Source organism: Terrapene carolina, unplaced genomic scaffold (genome assembly GCF_002925995.2).
Source record: "Terrapene carolina triunguis isolate 2854851 unplaced genomic scaffold, T_m_triunguis-2.0 Scaffold66, whole genome shotgun sequence".
NCBI lineage: Eukaryota > Metazoa > Chordata > Testudines > Emydidae > Terrapene > Terrapene triunguis.
Genome location: NW_020664417.1, coordinates 58715470 through 58728791, shown reverse-complemented (window position 1 = coordinate 58728791; position 13322 = coordinate 58715470).

Here is a 13322-nt window from a genome sequence, read left to right as displayed (position 1 = left end):
GTCTCTGTGTTGTTCATTATTTTATTGTATCCCCTTATATTCATTTCCTTTCTAAAATCAATAATCCCAGTTTTTTCATATGAGTTTTTCTATGTTTTAATCATCTTCAATTGCCATTTTCTGACCTCCCTCTAATTCTGCAAGATCTTCTTTTGAAATGGGGTGACCAGTGTTGCACACCGTATTCCAGATGAGGCTGCCCTATTGATTTACATAATTACATTAGAATATATTCCTTATTTTTCCTCATTCCATTCCTTATGCATCCTAACATTGTGTTAGCTTTTTTTTATTGCGGTGGCATACTGAGATGAGATCTCCACTGCGCTATCCAGTGACACCCAACTGCCTTTCCTAACTTGGTACAGTTATTTTTGAACACTAAAGTATATGAGTAGTTTAAACTTTCCATGGTGTTGCCCATTCACCTAGCTTGAGTAGGTGCCTCACAGTCCTTTATGGTCTTGACTAACCTAATGAGGGTCCTTAGTTATGTTGTATGCAACTTAAGTACATATTACACACACACACAAACTATGTTAAAAGAACATTAAGGTTACAAAGTCAAGCACTCAAAATCTAGGAAATGCCAGAATTAAGGTTGCCAATACAATTTCTGCCTGTTTCCCACAAGCTTGATGCCTTCTGCCCTATCCCACCCATCCTGTAACTTTCCTAGTCCTGTCTCTTCCTCACTCCTGGCTCCTCATGCCATTCCCTTTACCTAGCCAGTCTCCACTCTTCAGTCTACTCATTCCAATTGCAATCTCCTTGCCCAGCAACTCCTAGACTCAGCCCTCTGGACTCCCCATCTTAGTCTCCTTCCCATCAACTCCCAGTCCTAGTCTCATTGCCCAGGAAGTCCCAGGTCCCCTCTCCTGGATGTTTATCCAACCTGTCTCTAATTCCCCTGCCCTGACCTCCAGTCATAACCCCCAACCCATTCATATTCCCCACCCCCACTGGCTCCCATTTCCCTCCCATTTCAGAGTCTCCATCCCCCAGTTCCTTGTCTGTCTCCTTGTCCAGCCATTCCCAGTTCTACCCCACACCCCAGCATCTCATCAGATCTCAGTTCCCCTGCACCTGGCTCCCTCACCTTTCCCCTTCTTCCTCCCCCACCCCCATTGGTAATCAGTCCCGGTTTCCTTACCCAGCCAGTATCCTCCTGGCTTCTCACTTGCTCTCAGAGACAGCCCGTCACTGCTCCCAGTCCCCTCCTTCCTTTCTGTTACATTCAGGCATACATAGAGAAGATGTATAAAAACAGTTGATGACTGTTCAGAGATGACATAGAAGCAACTTTGAAAAATTGGCTGTAATATAAAAATATATAAAAGTAATGTTGCTGAATGGAATTAATTCAGAATAGAAGAGAAATTATAATTATTTTGTACTGTGTCTTTTATATAGACTGTGCCAAGAAAGAAAGATCAGTTCTTTCTTGCCATGGTCTCTCCTTCACTAGAAGTAATTTTTCTGCTCACAGGTCTAGCCTGCTCTTAGTGGAGTCATTTTTCTGCATACCCTGCTCAGAGGAGCCATCTCTGCTATCACTCCCTTCCAACCATCCCTCTCAAGCAATGAACTCAGTCATCTTTCAGCCCTCTGTTACTGTGGCCACTCCTCTCTCAGAGAATGGCCTGTGTTCTGTATATTGGTAAGCCCAATTTATCTCAGTGAAGATAAATGGAAAGTATTGATAGGCAAATTTCAAAGCCACCCAAAGTCTGGATGATCTTCCATATTCCTTTGGTCTGGAAAATGCTATGGAAGTCTCACAAGAAAAAGATCTTTCGGTTCTTCAATATTTTCTAGTTTAATCTGTTTTGGAAATACCAAAATCTGAAACACTTCATGGTTTTTCCTCTTGCTATCTCAACACAATTCAAGACATGAAGATGCAGACACAAGGGTATGTTTGTTTTTTCTTAGTTCACCAAACTTTTAAAACTTGAATAAAAAGTGCAGAGGCAGTTCAGTTCCATGGCACTTTTGCACTTGGGACTAGACACATGCGGAGGATGGAAATTCTATTTCATAAGGCTTTTGATATTTGGCTTCATTCTGAATTGGAATGAAATCAAAAAGTTTTGAAATTCTCCACAAAATTCCACAATGTTTTCATATTGAATTAACAAAAATATTTTATTTTGACAAAATTGCTGGAGGCCTCGTGTCCCTGCCACAACCCTCCCCATAAAAGGTGAGTGCACTCCATTACAACAATACAAAATAAAAAATCTAAACAAAGAATCATTTCAAAATTAAAAAATGAAATGTTTCATTCAGAAACTGGCAAAATGGGATATCTCATTACTGTTGGACCACGTCCCCCCAACTCCCTCATTTTTCACTTAATTTGGTTTGGTAAAATCAATATGACTTTGTGAAGCATTTCACTTTCAGCAGTACTGTCTTCTCCAATGGAAAATGATTCTGTCTAAATTTTTCCAGACAGCTCTACCTGAGATATTATCCCATTCCGAAAAATTATTTAAATTTGCTTCCAGCCTAATCACAGCAGATAATTTAACAGAATAGCTTTTGCAGTAGAAACAACAAGGGCAACTACATTTCGTCATTGGGATCAGATTCAGGCAAACTGGAGCCCTAGACATGTTAAGGTTAATTGCAGGGTTCCACCCAAAATATTTACCTAAAGATAATACAGATTTGGACCAGTTTACCCAGCCCTGTCTGCAGATCTAATTATTGCAGTAGGAGCTTTTACAAGTGAGGTATTTCATGCTATTATGAGGTATATGCACAGAATTGCAATACATTTCCAGGTGGATATCTGTAGTCATACAAACCTTGCAAAAAGTGTTTCTTTCATTATTAGGCTATATTTCTGAAAGATAATTATGAAAGATTTGAAAAATGAAACTAAGATTTCAAAATGTTTTTTCTAATTACTCAATATTTAATCAAACACTGATATCAAACTGCTATAACTATATTAATATGAACAGAATTCTCACAATCAATTGTAGAGAACCTTTCACACAAAATAAGAATAATTTTGCTATTCAATCAAAAAAAATGCCCCCAGGCAGCATGTTGTGCTAAGAATGCAGTCATTACCTTTAAGAAACAGCTAAATATTTGACAGGAAATGAAGCAGAAGAACAACAGCTTAGCACACTGCATTGCCTGTGGGATGCTCACATTTCTTGCCATCAAATCTAAACGAAAACATAATGAGTGTTGAATACACTTTTGATTAGTTAGCCATTTTCCTAGATAAAGTTTTAAATGAATTATACAGCATTTATGAGGGAATTGGTAGCCATAAGGTTCAAATGGTTTCAGAATTCATGATATGAGTAATTTTGGGAACACTGTTCCTGTTTTTAACTGGCCTGGCTTAGACAGAGATAGAAATGGTGTGAGATATAGTCAAACATAATAACTTTAGATCCCAAATTGGTATTGTTATACAATATTTTTCCAAGAAATTATTTAAATGTAGAGTTACTATATAATTTAAAGTTCAGTTATTAGTCAATGTATTTCTATTGTCATCAAAGACTGTAAATAGTCAACAAAGATTCTTTATAACTTCTACTTAATAACCATTTGCTTATAATATTTGTGCACTGATTTACTACTAATTGATTACTTAATTTTCTTAAGCTTTGACAAATTCAATATTTTTAGGATCTCCTAATACTCAGACCAGCACCAATAATTGACATCCTGCTTTCTTGCCTTCCTCAAGATACTTTCATTAATTCTATCCATACTGTCTTCTATTGCAAATCAAAAAGAATATTTAGTTTAAAGGAAAAATGAAATCCAAGGAGATAAAGTACAGATCACAGTCAAGGATAATCACATAATATCTTGCTGAGGATTTGGAAAATCTTTTGATAGTGAAGATAGGGGAAACTGTGTAAGAGACTTGTCAGTGATAACTTTAAAATGATGTTAATATAACATGAGAGAAGTTGTTTTATTAGCTAATAACTTTTTTTACTTCTCAGATAAATTTTCCTCACAAATGTTATTTATTATCTATGCTCATCAATCAGCTTACTAATTAATACATTTGGATATTAAAATGTTAAATTCATTTTTTGTTGACTTATTTTGAATAGTGAAATATCTTACCAGCAAGAAGACAGAACTTCTGAAAAATACATGGCAGCATCACTGCATAAATATCTGTAATGTTGTAAGGACATGTATGGATGGAATATTATAAATGTCTGACTCTCCTTTGTCTGGCACCTTCCGTAGTCCTTTCTACCTATGCAAAATCAATATAAAACACTAGCAAATTAGTGTTCTCCACTCCGTTACACCAGTGGTAGTGTCTTACACCCACCATTCATTCTCTCTGAACCAGCGTGAAAGACTCCCTAACATATTTAGCAGTGGAGTGTGAGGTGCAAAGGGCCATATCCTCTGGTTCTGGTGAGATGTGCTCAGTGCAAGATGAATGGGGGACAACATCTTTAAACTCCTTTGTTCCTGGAGCAAACCAGAGGCTGGTCATAACTTGGAGAAGCTAGAAGGCTGGGTTAGGGTTAGGGTTAGGGTTAGGCCTGGCTGCCCATGATTAAGGGGCTGTTCCTGAAGCAGGGGAATTCTGGGAGGCCTTCGCTGTGCTACTTTCATGTGATGTACTGAAAACTCTATTAAAATGGTAAGCTATCGTTTCAAATGTTCAGGGGATTTTCCTGGTCCTGCTTGCAGACTAGGGGGATCTGTAGGGAAAATTATGATCGGAGTTTGGCTGCAGAAAGCCAGCTAACAGTAAGAGAGAGTGAGTTGTGCCTCTCTATTTTAGGAAGCAGCTGGCTTTGTCTCTCTCTGATTTGGGGTTCTTGTGTGTTACCATTCTGAATGCTAAACAATAAAGTAGTGTTACATTGCCAACGTCCAGCAAAAGTATTTTATGTTCTTGTTAGAGTTATCAATTAATCATAGTTAATGTCTGCAATTAACTGAAAACAAAATTAATGTGTTAATCACATACCTGTGTGTGGGGAGGGAAGCCCCAGCCTGCAGCAGTGTGGACAGCGGGACATGCCCTGAGCTGGGCTGGAGCCCCATTCCCCGAGTGGGGGTGAAGCCCCAAACCTATCTTTGAAAATATAGGAAACCCAATAAATATTTAAATAAATGGCATTCTAATATTGTTTAATAGTGCAATTAATTGTGATTAATTTTTGTAATTGCTTGACAGCCCTAGTTTTTAATCCAACTTTTCTGTTTGTATGCCACGAACATAACATTCTTCCTCTGCTATGCCTCCTGTACCAGGGCTGTGATGGAAGATGTCCTAGTGACTCATGGTGGAATTACACTCTAGGAGCATCCTCAGGTGACAGTCTTCCTGAGCAGGGACCAGGATATGGTCCTATTAGGTCTAGAAATGATATTGCCTTACTGATTAAATGATGAGAGAAGTATCATAATGCTATTGATGGAGAAATATTCTCTAGTACTCAATGAACTGATAACTCCAAATCTTTAGTTTTACCCAATGACAAATGAAAAATGCACAGACAACCCATTCATTTCAATAGCACAGCTTATGGAGGAAGGTATTACACAGTGTGAGTAAAGGTGATAATCTGGATCTGTATTGCTGCAGTAACACTGCCAGAGGAAACAGATTTTGAAGCCACCTATGGAGTCCAAAATTGATTAAATGTTCAACAAGACAAATTGTACTTGTAACTCTGCTCTGTCTGTGTTTAGAGACAGAAATGAATGGCCTGACGATGGGATATGAATTTAACAAAATGCTAGAGGTCAGTGCATTCTCAATCTCCTTGTTTTCCTCTGTTTGCATATTCAGCATGCATCTCATGAATATGTGATTTCAGAATCAGGATCTGTGCAAATTCTTTGAAAACATTAATATTATTTCAATGAATAAAGCCAAATTTACAATGCTAATGACATTTTCATACCTATACATGTACTTTGTGCATTTGAGAGATTCTACTGTCTTGTTTGCATCCATCATATTATATAGGAAAAATATGATAGAATTGTACTTATCTTCCATGTTGTGGGACTGAATATACAAAAATCATGTGCTATTTATATAGGACAGACATATAGTCAGATAAAAATGTCATAATTTTACAAGAAGTTTTGAAAATTAGGAAAGGCATTTGGCATAATACCATTTTATGGAAAAGTAGACTTCATAATCATATGTCTAGTGAACATAGATTTTCCACAGGTTTGGGAGATTTTACCAGTTCTACCAGGATTCTCCTTATACAAAGGAGTCCCATTGACTTCAATGAGCTTTGGATCAGACCCCATATGTGTATATATAAACTGTATATATATTCATTCTTGCAGATAAATGTTAAGTGCAACCACTTGAATTACAAAAGCTGGACAAATACTGCAAAAAGCAATTATTCATAGGTGTTCATTCATTTACTTTCCCATGTGCTACTTTCATGGAATACAAGTTTGCCAAAATATCAGACATTACAGAAGATTTTTAAATAGTTACAGAAAGCTCATTTTGAATTTGTAGTTGTATTTATATCAGAGACATGACTCTAAGAGTTCTGCTCATCCGATAAAGGGTCAGAAACATATGTGACCTAAGTGTCCAAGCAGATTATGAATGTAGAGCAAAATTCTCTGCTCTTTTAAATAGACAGAACTCCCGTTGAAGTCACCAGCAGAGAATTTGCCCCATAGTGAGTAATTTGTTAAATAATATTGAACAATGAACACATTTGCGGAAATTGGGACCTATTCACGGACAGCTAAAAAAATTAAAAAATATATATTTAACACATAAATTGGTTTGCTATAAGTAGTTCAGCCACTTTACTAATTACACTAATGCTATTAAAGTATTATATTCTTTATCTTTTTAATACTATCCAGTTTTGCAGTATGCTATAACAATACCATTGAAGAATAAGTGGTGAATGATCTGTGAACTATTATTAATAAGTTATAGTAATTATTATGGATATAAAAAGGACTTTTCTAGAAAACTGTATAATAGGAAAAGTCTGTCAGCTGTGTATTTTTAATATCACCTGCACAATACCAGCACAACTCACAAAGGTTTATATTTTTCCTAACTCTTGCTACAAAGATAAAAATTCAAAACATTCACAAATGAAATTATAAAACACACAATACACTAAATCAAAATTCTGTAAAAATAAGGTCTTCTGCCCCTCACCTCCAAAAAACTAACATTCTGAAGTACAAAATTAAATGTAAAGTTATAATATGCATTCTATATGCATGTTACAGGTTCTGCATTTTATTAGGACTTGGCTTTGGATCCATTTCCATGGCTTGAGTAAAATATGCTGCTGTAATCAATGGTTGGGGAAAACTCACTTTTTGTAAATACTGATTTCATAGGGTGAATTCAGCCCCTAATCTTCTATTCACTTCACTGTATTTGTAGTTACTATAGATTTACTACATGTTTGTGATAAACCTTCAAAGATTTATATTATATTAATTTGGGATAATGTCCCTTTAACCAGAAAATATTCAGATAACACTTTCTAAGGGAGGAGCGTTGAATTGTACATCAAGAATGTATACACTTCTTTTGAGGTCCAGAAGGAGGGGAGAGACAGACCAGTTGAAAGTCTCTGTGTGAAGATAAAACTGGCTGCAAATCTGAAGGTATAAGGCAATTTGGGAGAAAGTGATCATGAGATGATAAGATGTCATAATTCCAATGAAATGAAGGAGTGATAGCAACAGAATAAGGACAAAAGACTTTAACAAACTCATACAACTAGTAAGTAAGGTCACATGGGAAGAAAATGTAACAGTACATCTACATAGCAGCTAGACACCTGTGGCTGGCTGTGCCAGCCAACTTGGGCTCGCAGGGCTCAGGCTGTGGGGCTGTGTCATTGCTGTGTAGACTTCTGGGCTCCAACTGGAGCCCAGGCTCTTGCACCGTGGGGGTGGGAGTGTCCTAGAGCTCAGGCTGCAGCCCAAGCCCAGAAATCTACACAGCAATGAAACAGCCCTGCAGCCCAAGCCACACAAGCCCAAGTCAGTTGGCATGGGCCAACCGTTGGTTATTTTTTGTTGTGTAGACATACCCTAAGGGGAAAAAGAAGTTCAGGAAAGCTAGCAGTTTCTCCAAGAGACAATATTAAAGGCACAAAAGTAAACTATCCCCATGGGAATGAACGAAAGGAAGACTAGTAAGAGGAAAACAAGATTCCATCAGGAGCTCTTTAATTGCCTTAAAATTGAAAAGGAATCCTACAAAATCTGGAAACATGGTCAAATTGCTAAGTATGATTATAAAAGAATAGCATAAGCATTAAGGGACAAAATCAGAAAGGCTAAAGCACAAAATGAGATGCACCTAGCAAGGGACATAAAAGGCACTAAGAAGAGGTTCTATAAATACATTAGGAGCAAGAGAAGGGAGAGCTAATAGTAGACAATACAAAGAAGAATAAGGCATTTAATGGCTTTTTTGCTTCAGTCTTCTCTAAAAAAGTTAAATGTGACAGATGCTTAAACAATTAACGAGGCGGAATGAACACACGTGAGAATAGGGAAAGAACAGGTTAAAGAAAAGAAATAATCCTTTAGATAAATTAAATGTATTCAAGTCAGCTGGTGCTGACAAAATTAATCCCAGGGTATTTAAGGAACTAGCTGAAGCAATCTCAGAAAAATAATTATTATCTTCAAGAACTCCGGGAGACTGAAGGGGGACCTGATAAGTCTTCAAATATATTAAGAGTGGTTATAAAGAGGATGGTGATCAATTGTTCTCTGTGCCCAAAAGTAATGAGCTTAATCCACAGAAAGGGAGATTTAGGTTAGATATTGAGATTTTTTTTTCTAACTATAAGGACAGTTAAATAGTGGAATAAGTTACCATGGGTAATTGTGGAATCTCCATCACTGGAGATTTTTTAAGAACAGGTTAGACAAGGATGGTCTAGATATACGTGTCATGCCTCAGCCTGGGGGACTGGACTAGATGACCTGTTGAGGTCACATCTAAACCTATATTTCTATGATTCTGAGACTCTGATCCTAGAAACTGACCCACACAGAGATAAGGGTCTGTCCTTGCAATGGTCTTTGTGGGATTGAAACTTAAAACAGAGTATCTCAGCCATTCATTAGAATCATATCTGAACACATGTGTACATATAGAGATGTTTCTAGATGTAATATCTCAGATTTACAAACTGCTTTACTAATAACGTGAGGAAAAAATGTGCTTAGCCAAATAAAATTTAGTTAAATTAATAGTACATTCTCTCACTCACTCCTGGATTCACAATCTATTCTGATAATTTATGGAAAAGCTTGTTACAGCACCAAAATATTGTTGTACTGCCATAATGCTAGAACTGAATCATTTTTATTGCTTATAGCATGAGGTTGTTAGTCATGAATTATGGATTATATCCCGACTCTGCTGTTGACTCAATGTATGAACTTGGGCGAGTCCAGAAGCACATGAGACATAGCATGTCTAATTTGTAAATGCAAACATGCTGACTGTGCAGACAAAGTGGATAATTATTCATGTGAATTAACAGCACAGCTCACCACTTGCATGCACAATTTGAACTGCATGAGCAAATTAGGTGCACAGTTGCATGTACACAATTTTAAAAATCAGCCCCATTATCTGAAAATACTGTAGACAATCTTTTCCCCCAAAAAACCTTAACTATAGCAGACACCAGACACCATTCCAGAAGGAATTAGAAACCCAGGTTATCTTGCACATTCTTCAACAGACAAGAATTCTCCTTGTTCTCTGTCTGTTTTTTCCCTAATCATTTTAGTTTTTTAATATTAATCAAGAGAAAAAATATAGAGAGAGAAAATATGTCGGGTGAAATTTTCAAAAGTGCTCAGCATTGCCCCAACTCTTCTCCCATTGATGTCACTGACATGTTATTTAAAGATAATATTTCTCTATGAAAAGGATTTGTAAATTGACACAAGGACCAGATTCAAACTATGCTGATTTGCACGAACTGTGGCCCTAGATTTAATTATAGTGCCAAGTATATTACCTTTCAGAGCATGGCTGAAAGCTGCCTTCTTTCAGACAATACACATGTGCAGTGTTAAATTTTCCTAGGAAAAATGTGTCCGTTTCTAGAGGCTTGTGTTAGTTATAGCCAAATTCTCTTTGAAGATTGAGAATATACAAAGGGGAAACCTGATGCAATATTCATATTTACATTTCCTAATAAAACCATTTCCTTGCAGCATATTGTCCTACTTTACACTAATCTTCTTTAATGTAAGTCCAAGTCAAAAAGAGGATTTTTGAATATCAGACAGTTTCAGATTATGCTTTTGCTCTAGCTGCTGGGTTTGTGTCTTGATGATCACCAGGTAACAATCACAGAGTAAGTAATTGGCCATGGGTTGGTTTAGCAGTTTCCAGAATCATTAGTGCTGAACATTTTCAAATTCCCAAAAGTTTGACAAAAAGGGACAATATTTTTGTTAAAATGACTGAAAAATTCTTCCCATTTTTGTAACCCGCTGTACTGCTCTTCCTGGATGATAATCATCTGTATTTCTAAGGTGCAACTCCTAGATTTTGAGTAGGACTCTTTGATTCATTAGTGAGCAACCAAGAGTCTAAAAGGTTGTTAGCATTCAAAAAGGCCAGTTAAATCATACAGAACTGTGTACTTCATATTCTCAACATGAATATGCTCAGTATAACAGGCCAGATTTAAATATTAAAAAGACATTAACTGCCTGATCTGAAGCCCATTTAGATCAATGCCCTTCCATTGACTTCAGTAGGCTTTGGATCAGGCATGTACAGATACATCAATTAAGGCCTTGGCTTAAGTAAATACTTAATTATTTCTGTCCTCTAAACCAAAGGAGATTACATATTATTACCTTTGGACCTAAATGTAATTACCAAGATATTTGCAAGTAGTGTTATTTTACAAGTCTATGAGGCACAGTTACTACTTCAGTAAAACTGTCCTCTAAGCAGCATGATGCCAATCTTGCAAACACTCATGATCTTAATTCTACTATGTGATTTCTGATTGTTTTAATGTGCTCACTACCGTAGTAAAGTTAAACACTTGCATAAGTGTTTGCAGGATCGGGGCCTATGTCTATGCATTAAAATGTACAGGCTGGACACAGTTGCTAAGTCCATTCTGAAGTCTGGTGATCCTTTTTTCTTCTCCTCTGTACTTTCTTTCATATTCCCTTAACCTATATGTGAATGTGCTTGTTGTACTTGAATGGCAGACTAAATACCCTACTTTTTTTTTTTTTTTTTTACATTTCATTAAACTACCATCATCTTCCATTGCCTTAACTTCCTGATTCCTTGTAATCTGGCTTCTTCCCCCTCCACTGTATTGCAAAAAAGTAAAATGGCTCTAGAGCTGTGTCTGTGCTAGACAACTGAATATCTGGTAACTGAAAAAGTGGAATAATACTGGTGTAACTACAACAGTACAGTGTGTTCAGACAAAGCCACCCTCCTTTGGGTGCAGCTTTGCCACGTCTATTCTTATACTGCTGTTGCACCGCTCCTGAGGTACTTCTTCCAGTCATCCTGGGTCTTCTCTCTGAAGCAGCACCTATTGGGAGAGTTTTAAAGGCATTTAGGTTGTGTGAGAGAAGAGGAAACTTCATATGTCATATGTCTTCATATGTCTCCAGATGCTGGTGTCCTTTCCTAGACCTTTTTTTCAAAATAGAGGTCAGGCTGACTGCTCAGTTCTTGCTCCTATCTCATCAAGAAAGATCTCTGCTGAAGCTTCATAAAGGCAGTTGCAAGGCCTTTGAGAAGGCTACCCGGAAAAGGTACAGGTTCTGGAAGTAGATGAGAGAGCCAACTGAGGTCAATAGCCAACAGATTTTTAGCTGCAGTGCCAGGCACTCATCATACACAGTGTCACTGAATGTCTTATCTGTCTTTGCTATATTTTATTAATGTATCAGGGCGGAGGGAGCTAACTATTCTTGGAATTTATTGGCTCTATATATGACAACTCAACCCTAAATCAGTCCACTGCAAAATTACTTACATTTATAGAGTGATTCTTATCCCCTAGGATGCCAAAGTACTGTACTTTTCATTTGAAAATTATTAAGGATTCACTTCCACCGGCACTGAAATGCAGCTGTCTCTGGAGCACAATCAAGTAACTATAGCACAGGAAAACAGGTAAAAACTTTGTCACAACATTTTAATAACTACTCATATACAAATGATAAGATATACCATTTCCTTGACAGCTTTTATCTTGTATTTCTCCATGTTAATAGCATGGAGTACATTATCATTAATATGGAACTGGACTGTTTCTACAGCATGTAATATTAGGGATGCTAATAGTAGCTATTCATCTAGGGGGATTGGGTTGAAAATCAGAAAAATGCTGATGAAACATCTTATGAAATTACTTGGAGTTTTGTTCTGCAGAGTTTATTGCTCCCATGCAAAAAGGGCTACCAAATAAATGAGGTTCATAGTTTTAAGAAGGTAGTGATGCTTGATGTTAAGTGATGCTTATAGTAAGAACTCATAAAATATTTTCTTGATAAAGTGACCAAGAACAGAGAGTGGATATTGTTTTGTATGGTGTTGATCAAGCAAACCATTGATTCTTCCTACAGTGATTTTTATGCATTACAAATTAATGGTGTGAAAAGTTCAGCAATGAATCTTTGGGAATAATAAATAGGAGTTATCTGCATTGCTGATAATGATCTGATGAAAAAAATAAATCTATTTAACAGACACATTTGGGTCCAGCAGTTCATAAGAGAAGCAACTAGGGGGATGAGGCAGAGGCAGTTAAAAATAAGCTATTTTATTTTGTTTTCTAATAAAATGTTTTGAAAACATTAGGGCAGATTTGCCAGGGACATCATGGGGTGTCTCCAGGAGGCACAGAGCTGGCATAACTGGCTCCTATGCCACCTTCCCCACAGCCGCCAGTTCCAGGATTGAGGAATAGGAGGAATGGCCAAAATGAACTGTATTCTCACTATGCACACCTGGCACAGTTTCTTGGAGAGTTCTGCCAGCTGGCATACTTTAGAGAAGCTCCAAGTCTATTCTTACCCATAGCGGGGCTAAATGGATAGTCTGACAGCTATAACTGACAAACACAGTAAAGGAAAGAATCTGGCCCATTAACTCTCTCCATTTACTTTGATATTTCCACATATGCTTGTACCCTTATTAATGTATCCTTGTTTCTTTAAAGGAAGTTGCTCACCAGTGTACTATGATTAGGACACACATTCCTGGGGACCTTTTCACAGACAAAGGCAAATCTTTGCCGCTGAATGAGTAT